The sequence below is a fragment of the Aptenodytes forsteri genome, unplaced genomic scaffold (genome assembly GCF_000699145.1).
Source record: "Aptenodytes forsteri isolate BGI_AS27 unplaced genomic scaffold, ASM69914v1 Scaffold277, whole genome shotgun sequence".
Lineage (NCBI taxonomy): Eukaryota > Metazoa > Chordata > Aves > Sphenisciformes > Spheniscidae > Aptenodytes > Aptenodytes forsteri.
The window spans coordinates 10,052-18,977 of NW_008795561.1; the positions used below are offsets into that span (position 1 = coordinate 10,052).

The window sequence follows — 8,926 nt, forward strand, 5'->3', positions numbered from 1 at the left end:
AAAAAAAAAAAAAAAAATCTCCTCGCCGCTCCGCCTGCCCCCGAGATGCTGTTGCTATCCCTGCTCGTTTTCCTGCCCATCCCAAGCTCGCGGTTTTAACCCTTCTATTTTTGCGATCCTTCCCTTGTTTTAAACCCGGTTATCCCAGACGCTCATCTGTAACCGTTCGGTTATTTATCCCAATTTAATCCTCAATTTCCTTCATTAATATTTAGTATTACACAGCAGAAGCGAAGATTTACCTTTTTTTCTGCAGATGAGCGCTTTATTTGGCTGGGGGATGTGCAAAACAGATGGACCGTGCACTAAACTATCTTTTTTGTTAAGCCAAGGACATACTCATTTGACTTCTTAAAGGCAGAGTATGAATTCTGGGTATTACTTGCCAGGCGGCTCCAACAAGCCGCGTTTATCCAGGTATGAATTAGGCTAGTTACGCTTTATCTCCGTGGTATGGTCAATTCCCAAGCTGGTACCAAGTTTGTCCTGACGAGCTCTAATCTCATGGGTATTATTCAGCATGTTCATTAATGTTCTGAGCAAGGACAGAAAGGACAGACTGCAAACCGAAACATTTACAGGGCCCCTGTTTTAGGACCCTAATACCATCCACTACATGCTTGGTATTAGAAAGAAATTTCCCCCATCCACATATTAATATACGCACGTCTAGCAGAGTCCCTCGGTTTCCTCTAAAGCTTTTGGTCCTATGACAGAGATTAGGGAGAGAGCTGAAACACCAGCGGTCTGATCAGGGAGGACACACTTTCGTGTTTTCCTTCCTGCTACCAACATTCTGTGAAAGTTTTTACTGGGTGTCACCTGTTTATCCTTGTAGTACCTGAAGCCACACTGGGCAATTTACCAAAATCATTCTATAACGACCACCATCAAGAACATTTTCATCCCCTTCACAGATCAGAATAAAGTATATTCCGCCGTGCAATATGAAGAGCAACTTGTTATAAGCAAATGTTTTGCATTTGAATTGGCATCTAAAAGTAAACAAAGAAACAAAAAGCATACTGAGCAAATCCTAGCCCATAAGGGCTTACGAAGGCAGGCCTAAACTATTCAGATATGTGTTTGTTTTTAGAGGCTATAGAATTCTTTGGAGGATATAATCTTTTAGCTATAAAAATGTTAATAAATACTTGGTTTAAAATGAATAAAAAGCTTGCTGTTCTCTCTTATGAAGTTTGCTAAGTGTAGTCACAAGAACAAATACCAAATATTTTGTTAAAACAAGTGAAAGTTGCATATGTCAAAATGTTCTTCAGCAGCAGCATTCTTGCATATTTATTGCTTTTCTCTTGTTTAAAGTAGCATGACATTGTCAGAGCTAATACTAACCAAATAGACACGCATGGATGCAACATATCAGTAAAGACTTTAATTTCTTGTTTCTAAAATAATTTTTAGAACATGTGAAAATATATTTTTAAAATAATTAAAGGTATACTGAGGGTGTTAAAACTTGAAGTGTCAGTAACAATTTTAGTGTATTTTTTTCTCATTTCTTACATACATGTTCAATTACAGACTTCCCGGTATTATGAAGCTTATGGGAATTGGCTAGTGATTCCAAACTCGACACGCTTGCTTAAAATGATCTCTCTCTGCTTTTAGCTCGAAGGAGTACGAGGAAGCTGCACAGTCGTACCTTACTAAATTCTAATGGAAAAAATACTCCCTTAAAAATCTTCACTACATTATTAAATGATCCAAAAATATTATAGGTGGGGCTAGCACAACTGCCAACTGTTATGATTGCCAGATACCTCCTATTATAAGACTGCATTTTCAGTTGCTTAAAAACTTTGCCAAACTTAAACTGTTTGGCTGAAAATTTCCCTCACCAGGTGTGTGTCTCAGGGATAACTTATTTGAAAATCTGCAGCCAAACAGCTTAGACCTTTCCAAGAACAAGCCTATCGAAGCATCAACTGTTTGGCCCACGCTGCTGAATTACAGAAACCTTTTCTTTGAGAAGCTCCTGCATCCCCGTCTTTGGAGCAGAGCTTAGGACGGGAGGTAGCCTGTTAAGGAAGTAGATTTTGCCGCTTCATTCTAGCCGGGCTGTAAACAGTTGAAAACTTCAGATCACATACACTTGCTAGGGACTTGCTGAAGTTTAGTAGGAAAAATTCCCAAAGATCCCACCTTTGCTAAACATGCTGCTTCCTCTCACAGCAGTCCAGGTTGACGAGATGGCACATAAGGCCACCACATGCTCTACACCAGAACTATGTAATTCAGCCCTGTAATGGCTGAACTAGGCTCAATCAGAAGCACCTATCTGGGTGCCATGAAACAAGCGTCTTTGATGAAACAAGCGTCTTCGGCTCTTAATACGTCTCGTGCTTGCATCCAGGCAGCCTAGTGGAAGTTGTTTGATTTCAGTATGGAAGAACTAAAGATATCAAACCAGAACAGAAGAAAAAGAAGGGAGAAGGACATCAGTAAACTGACAGAGCCCCGCAGAGAAAGGGAGGCAGGTTGGGTGCAGAAGGTGGGAGCAGACTCTCAACCTGATCAGGGAAGCTAAAACTATTTGCAAAAAGAAACTGGACTTCTTGGCTGGGGAAGCAAATGGGAGCAGGTAGAAAAGAGACAGTGCTAAGAAGCCAGGACATTGTCAAGAGAAAAGAGGGAATCGCCAACAATTCTGTGTTGTTTCTCTATGGAGGTGCTTTAAATAGAGAATTATCTTCTTATTGCCATCAGTTGGCTCAAGTAGCAGGGCACTGTGGGATGGCTCAGAATATTCCACTCCTAATGACTCATACGGATGTCAGTAGACTGCTACAAGATAAAATCTCTGTTTATGCAATTTGCTTTTAAACCCCCTCTAACTTGCAAAAAATGACATGCACAAGCATGTGCATTCACACACACATACACATGCATACACGTGTTAAAACTGTATTAAAACAAGGGTTAATCTTGTTCAAACAGGATTAAAGGGTGCAGAATCAAACAGAAAAAATAGGAATAAAATCTACTGTGCAGCAACGCTTTCTGCATACAGCCCTTGTATGATACAATTCTCACTCACAGGCCTGTATTCCATCTTTTCTGCTGGGTCCCAGCTTCACTTAATGGATGGAACAAAACAATGCCAGTATTAGCAGCTACTCAGTATTTTGTATTCTCCTCACCGAATAATGTGCAGCCCCATGTCTTATTTACTGGACGCTTCTCAAACTACCCACTGGAGCCTGAATTACAAGGTTTTCCTATGGCACTTCTTACCATTGTGGTCCTTGAATGCTTCTCAGAGAGCCACTAATTTATCTTCACGAAAATCCCGTGAGCTGAAGGAGAGATACTACCCACATTTTAAAGAGTGAAATTTGGGACAAGTATCCCATCCATTCTGGGTGCTCAAACTGAGAGATTAAGAACCTGGCTTTCCAAGTTACTTGGCTTTAAAGTACCGCATATATTGGCATTGTATGTTGAAAGCACCTTTCCCCTAGATTTCACTGGCAGTGGCAAATGCTTGCCATAGTTCACAACCAAATGAGAATATGAGGAACCAAAATTAACAGACTTATAATTTGAGCGTGTTAAAAAACTAAAGTAAAAGACTTGACCTAATGTATTTCTGCCAAATACACACACCTCCTTCTTTACAAGGCAGTTTTAAAGCGAGTAATACCACGCGCTAGGGGGTTATGTAATGTTTCCCATTATCCCAGTTTAATAAAAGTTGTTTTCTTAGCATTATAGTGTCAGAACACAATATAAAATAAAATCAGTTTAAAAAACTATTTTCTACCCTTTAATATCTTTGTTTTAAGTAAATATTAAGCTTTGGGGGAGGTTTGACTCATAAGTACTGAGCTGTCTAGTTGACAATACCAGTAATGCCTTAGGGGGAGGTGTAATGGGTTGCTGAGCCTTCCCTTTTTTGTGTTTGAGCGGAATACAGTACGCATGGGTTATGATTCACAGTTGCTGTAACTGATGACTGCTCAGTGGTCCGCATGGACTGACTCAGGTGTTCTGAACTGAGGGCAAGTGCTCAACACTACCAAGTGACCATCAAAAATACTTGCCAGGCCAAAGCGCCATCAACTTCCCTAGTCATTTCTCACAAAAGGAAGACTGAAAGACCGCAGAAAATGCACATTTCTTTTACACTACCAGAGGTGGGAGGATACGTGGTCAGGGCAGCAGGGGGAAGGTCATAGTGCTCTTACTGGAAAGTCTGTCGATATCAGAGTTTCTTGTTATTTTGGATGACTGTTATTCTAGTAGCACTTTGTTCAATTTGTTCTGCATCTTCTGAATTTTCATCGTTGTTTCTTGAATATTTTAAGTGTTTTGAAGAGTGCCTAGAGCTGAAAATCATTACTCAAAGAAACCTGTATTAACATGAATTCCAACGTTAACTTTTACAGGCATCTTTGAGACACTCCAGTTGCAGTACTGCTTTAACCTAGCTACGGAAGCAAAACTCTAAGTGGGATAAATCCAAAAATCACAGGAAACATGAGTTCTGAAGTTAAATGTGAGGGTATTTGAAAAGAAAATTGTTTTTCAAGGTGAATGATTTTGTAAGAACTCACTGCAAAGAGATCTAACCATAAATATCTTTTTCATAGCAACAGGAAACCTTGAGCACCAAAAAGGCAGGCTGGGTCTCTGGAAGTATAAGCTTCTACATCATAGCATAATGATGCAAACAGCAAAGATCTTGAACTAAAGCGTGGTCAGATGACAGTTTCCAACAGCAGACGCAGTATGCTTTAGTGAAGTAGCAAACAGTTGCCTGAAGATATGCTAGACACAAATTGCTCTCAAATTATGATGGTAATGGGCAAAATGTTGATAACGTGGTTTCCAATACAAGGACCAGCATCTTCTCAACGGAACAGTGATGACTGTTTGGGGTGAAATGTTCTTAGTACAGTGCTATAATCTGAAACCAACCTTGCTCAGGGCAAGCTTGACCAAGGCTGAAAAAATTATTCCAGGAGAGATACAGTTCGAATAGTCCAAACAGAATTTGTAAAGGACTCAAGTATTATTTTGAAGGCACTCTTCTGATCTGGAGAAATGCAAATTCAAGTTTTTCCCTACAAAATATTTTTCCATTCTTGCCTCATCTCAGGACTTCTATACAAAACTTCTCAAGAAATGCACTCATAAAAAACTATGCTAAAATCATATTCTGGAATCCTAGCAGTCATAGGTCAGAACAGCTGACCTACATGGAAGAAATGTCCCAAATCAACCCCAATTGTTGGCTAGTGTGTGAACATTTTCAGTGAAAAAACCCCAAACAACCTGAATGTGAAAGCAGCTCTTTCATTTTCTTACGGAATGTTAGGTAACTTCTGACAAAACTTTCCATTTTTAAAAATCTGTTTCTTTGGAAAAGGTACAACTCACCTCCCTGTACTCTCATAATTAGGGAAAAATTAATCTGGTAAGTGATCTACTGAAGAAAAAGTAGGAAAACTAAGGGTTAAAGTTGCTACGTTTACAATGCACACTTAATTTTGAAAGGTGAAAAGGCAAGTGGAAAAAAAAGTGTGTAGGAGATGAGAAAGTACTGGAGCTTCCTTCGTAATGTGTTTCCCAACCACTCACTGCGGTTCATACTCTGAATAAAAGTCGTATTATTCTTATCTAAACCATCTCAGAGCAGCATTCACATATTCTGGAACAAGACATACGCTCCTGGGAAGTAAGGCTGATACCTAAGTAGAAAACTAGTGGAAGAAGTGGCAAAAAAACCCAAACAGGCCTCTGTTCAATGAATTAAAAAAGTAAAAATCAACCAACCAGAAATTTAAACTGATCTAGTTAAGTGTTAACTTATTTCCTAGCTCGTTTCTTTTTCTCACAACATTCATTGTTATTGAAACATGGCTTTTTGTTTATGAATTTACTTCTAGCATAGGACTGCTTGACAAACAATGTTTATGCATTTTGTCATATGTCATTAGTTTCTTCCACATAACTATGCATGCTGACACTAAAAGATACCTTCCACATTTTTTTACTCTAAATAGATTAGATTTTGAATTATTTTAAAATAAAATAAATAATGAAAAATGGGGTGGAGTAGTGAAATCGATGTTAATTCAGTTGCATTTTTAAGGTTATTCTGACATTTGAAAAAGTGGTCAAGCACATTCTGCCTGCTTGTTTTTACACACAGATACATCTGTCAGAAATTCATGCACAAGCTTGTATGGGACTCCTAGTATTGTGTGTGTTGTAAAATAAATCTGTATTGGTCTGCTCCCAATCTAAATATACTGTGACTAAAGCTCTCACATGCAGATATAAATCTAGCAAATCAAAATCTGTTTCCAGGAGCTGTAACTTATTGAATTTATATACAAAACCTAACAGGTGATGAAAAAAAAATACATCAAAGATTACTTTAACTCTACCGTAATGCACTTCTACTATTAGATCTTATTTTATTGAATGATTCATGCCTTATTGGCTTTTCCAGATTTGCTTTTATATTTCCGCCTTGCTATTTTAAGATGTATTATCTTTAATCCAAAAACTGCCATCCTACCTAAACCTACTTAGAATTTTCTATGATGAACTCTCATTGAATGTAGATTAGTGAGAATTATGGATCTTTCACGGTGCAGTCTGAGGGAACATACCAACCACAGCACAGCATAACCCAAAAATGTCTTACCCACCTTCAAATTTTATAATATCAAGATTTAAAGCTACAAAATATGAGGGATTTTTCTCTTCACTGAGCAAAAATAATAGAAGACACACTGATTTGTGTTCAGCTTGTGCTTCGTAGCAGAAAGCCGCACAGCTTTCATATATTCATGTATTATTTGTACTGTGGGCAGAACCTATGAAATGGTGTGTTGTTTTGGTAGAAAGATGCTAACAGGGATTCAAATCTCAGAGTGGAAGGGAGCTTAAAACAGGACAAAACTCATCTGGAACTTGACTGCTTTGTAGGAAATTCTCCTATTTAGAGCCACCACAGATGTTTTGCCTGAATCTGACTGCACATGCAGTTAGCAGAAAATGAACAGAAAATTGCAATTATTTGGGAAAGACCAGGGCAATTATTTAAAAAAGTAAGTTGAAGGTTTTATATCCAGTACTTTCTGTTCACTTAAGATACAACACCACTCCCCATTTAAAAACTCTAAGAAGTTATTTCCCTTGTCATTTAAAGGAAACTGGAGTATACTGTGCAGTTTAAAGTTATCAGAAATACTGAACATTTATATTGCAGTAGTGTACAAGGACTATAACTTTGGGCCCAACTGTGTTCAGTGCTGAGCAATGACAAAGACTTTGATTCTCAAGCCTTTAGGGCAATGGCCCTTTTTACAAAATAAATAAAAAAAGCTGACATATTTGTAATATACAATCTCAATTTTTAGTTGAAGAAGTAACATTTTAAGGGTATTCCTCTGCAGTTCAGAGTAGTTAACAGCAGCTACAAACAATGAAGTATTAATTAAAAAAACCACTCTAACTTCAGCACCTTATTGTCTAAATTAAATGTTTTCCTTTTCTAAAATACGTAATAGGTTACTCTGAAGTTTCCCCCCAAATTCTGACTGAGTTAGTGCATGATTATTTTTTAATGGAAAATCTCAATATGCTTTTTCTGCAATAAAAACGTTTAAAAGATAAAATTCTTTAAAAGTATGTTTTCTTACATTGGTAACTGCAGAAAATAAAAAAAAGAACAAGATAGTTTAGTTTGGTGCTTGTATTTTGTATTATCAACTCATATTGAGTTCAGCATTTTTAAAATAGAAAAACTTAAGATTAAAAAAAATCCACGTGTGAGGTTTGTTTACAAAAAAAAAAAAATCCAGTTATTGCTCAGTTATTCTTTATATGTGTAGATGGGGAGCAAGTTCATATTACTTCGAAACAATAGCTTTTGTTCTTGAGATATATTTTAGAGGCAGAAAAATACTAGTTGCTGCAGCACTATGAGTTCTTGATATATTGAACAGTAGAGGAAATAATCTCAGAAACTATGTAAACTGCTTCCAGCCTGAACTTAGCAGGCTGCTTTTTTGCCAGTATTTCAAAACATGTTTAGCTGAATAAGCATATTTTCGACATTACAACAGGGTGTAATCACTTTTTCATCTGATCTGCTCTTCATGTACGCTTTATTACAAAAAGCTGGAAAGTAACACATGGCGAAAAAACAGGCATAAAGAAAGTTAAAATAAAAAACGACTCTGAAACATTTTCCATTTCCCCCCAGCACCCTCCCCAGTAAAATGCATGAAAAAATCTCATGTAGATGATGAGTGTATGACTCACGTGGCAGTTTCACATAGCTTCCTCTCCTACTGTAAGCCTCACTGGGATTCTCTCTCTCACCGGTACTAGCTACCGCATGGTGTATGGATGTTGTTTAAGATGTTTTCTTTCACCTGAAGTGAGCTAAATGGCTTAAGCAGCACTTGAGAAATCGCTCCCTTCCCTCCGCCACACCACTCCAGCGCCAGGGAGCGGGGGTGTGAAAGCTCAGGCTTCCTAGCAGGGAGAGAGGTGCTGGCACCGAGCTCTCCGTGAGGAGGCCTCCTGCCAAAACAGCCCAAGCACTCAGCCAGAAGTAGCTAACCTTAGAGGACACCGCACGGACCATTTATCTGCTGAGGCTCAGAAGAATATTGAAGGTTGTGAAGGGGATACAAAGCAAATGTATGTCAGTGTGTAACTGTCACAGGACTACAGGTCTGATTCTCCTCTCCAGTCAATGGCCTTACCCCTTAGGACTTGAAAGGACTCAGGATTTCACACAATGAAACACTTGTTCAGCTGCAAAGGGAAAGGCTAGTAAAATGACAAGGCCAAACTACAGAAAACAGCTTCCCCACTCTTCTCTTTCCGGACTTCAGAGGAGATCCCTTGCTTGGCTGGCGTAAACACCCGTAACTCA

General features: G+C 38.4%; 1 long non-coding RNA gene across 1 annotated transcript in view; it reads right to left on the reverse strand.

Moving 5' to 3' along the window:
• The window catches only part of LOC103901357, a 9,823-nt gene extending 1,345 nt beyond the window's left edge, over nucleotides 1–8,478 (reverse strand). The window contains exons 1-3 of the long non-coding RNA XR_002086227.1: nucleotides 8,305–8,478; nucleotides 668–995; nucleotides 243–535 (exon numbers count right to left, since the gene is read on the reverse strand). This is a non-coding gene — a long non-coding RNA (uncharacterized LOC103901357). The remainder of the gene's footprint in view (nucleotides 1–242; nucleotides 536–667; nucleotides 996–8,304) is intronic.
• Between the last annotated feature and the right edge of the window lie 448 nt (nucleotides 8,479–8,926).